Here is a 1988-nt window from a genome sequence, read left to right as displayed (position 1 = left end):
TCAAATGACAATTAATTAACACACCAGAGTCCTCTCTCGGGAAGCCCGCCGCCCCCCCCCCCCCCTCCATTAACGGTACTCTGTGTTCAACACAAAACAAGTTGAAAAAGACAAAAGAGAGAGGGAGCGAGATGGATGTGTAGTTTTAAACTGAATAAAACATGCCTTCACAAAGGGCCCTGCATGCGCAAACAAACACACACACACACCGCACACACACACCACATGGACACACACACACACACACACACACGGAGGGAACCTGAAAGTGTGGAGTGTGAGTGAGGCATTACCGCAGGGAGAAGCACAACAACAGCTGTGGTAAACCACCACTAATGGGCAGCCCAATATAGAGAGAACCGGAGAGAACGGGACAGAAAGGAGAGTGAGGAGAGAGAGAGAGAGAGAGCGCTCCTCCAACTCTCCTCCGTCTCTCTTCTCATCCATCTCTGTCCCCTCCACTTTGTCTGGCCTCATGTAACTCCCATCCAAGCGCGGCCCGCCGCTCAGAGCCGCCCGGGCGCGGTGAGGGAGGCAGGCGGGCGGGAGGGAGGGATGAGGCGGCCATGGTGGAGGAAGTTGTGTGAATGAGCTACTGTATGTACGGGGGGAGATACTACAAAGAGATAGAGAGGAGGAGACGAGGGTGTGGGGTGGGGATGTGGGGGATTTTGGGGGGGCGTATAAGAGACTGCCGTGGATGGTCCCCAGATTAGTTTTGCTCCAGTAGCGAAAGATCATAAAAAATGAGGAAGGGAAGAGGAAGAGAGCAGAGAGGAGACAGAGAGAAGGAAGGATTAGTGCCACTTGAGGAATGACAGAAGACCAGAGAGACAGAAGGAACGGAGGAGAGAAAGGAGCTGGAGGATGGGGAGGAGAGGGGAAGCCGGTCAGAGAAGAAGAGGAGAGATCCTGAAATGAAGTCAGGATTAGTTTTGGTTGGGAACAGGATGAGAGTCAAAGGAGAGGAGCCGAGCGAGGGGAAGAGAGAGCATTAGAGGTGGAGAGGAAGAGAGCGGTGTACTTTACACCCAGTGTGTCCCACATTACCAACACTTTGGACCGGATAAAACCTGGTTAAAGACAAATGAATAGCACCCTTCATGTGTTTATGAGCTTGCACATGTGTTTGTGTTTAGTCTCAGCATGCATAATCCCAGAGATTTGTAATATTTTGCATATATCTGTCGGGGAAAAGGCTGATCAGGGAATACTTTGTTAGAAGGTCAAGACTACATTAGCTTCTCCTGCACTGGAAAACCATCCATGGTATTTCTAATTAACAACTACAGCATAATTAGTGCGCAGAAGAGGAAGAGAAGAGGCAGCAGCCTTTGCTCTGCTCATAACACGACGAATTAGCTCCCATCTCTCTCTGGAATACTAATGACATTTCAGAATACCTTTGAGAGCAGTTCATTTATTTATTCTACATTTTTTTGCATCTATTTTATCTCAGGCGTACACATGTTTATTTTTCATCCGCATTAGTTGAAGGCAACAGGTATTCGTCATTGAGCAGGAAGAAATTCTCTCTCTCTCTCTCTCTCTCTCCCTCCCTCTCTCTCTCCCTCCCCCTCTCTCTCTCCCTTCCTCCCTCTCTCCCCCCCCCCCTCCCTACCTTCCCTCCCCCTCTCCCCCCCCCTCTCTCTCTCTCTCTCCCTCCCCCCCCTGTCTCTCCCCCCTCCTCTCCCTCCCTCTCTCTCTCCCCCCCCCCCTCTCTCTCTCTCTCTCCACCATGTTTCTGGCGGGGTGGGGTGCAGCGGGTGACGGTGACGGCCCCCTGCAGACAACGCTGGGATGGGAACTAGGACAGACGTCTCAGACACGCAAGGACCGCCTCCCCCCGTGCCAACTGATAATGTACACACACACACACACACACACACACACACACACACACACACACACACACACACATCGGGACATGGATTCCCACAGTGACTGGGCGACATTCCCAACCGGAATAGGCAGGCCAGTGGAGTGGA

This window comes from Micromesistius poutassou, assembly GCF_964030765.1.
Source record: "Micromesistius poutassou genome assembly, chromosome: 8".
NCBI classification, from domain to species: domain Eukaryota; kingdom Metazoa; phylum Chordata; class Actinopteri; order Gadiformes; family Gadidae; genus Micromesistius; species Micromesistius poutassou.
This window is presented reverse-complemented; position numbering follows the sequence as displayed.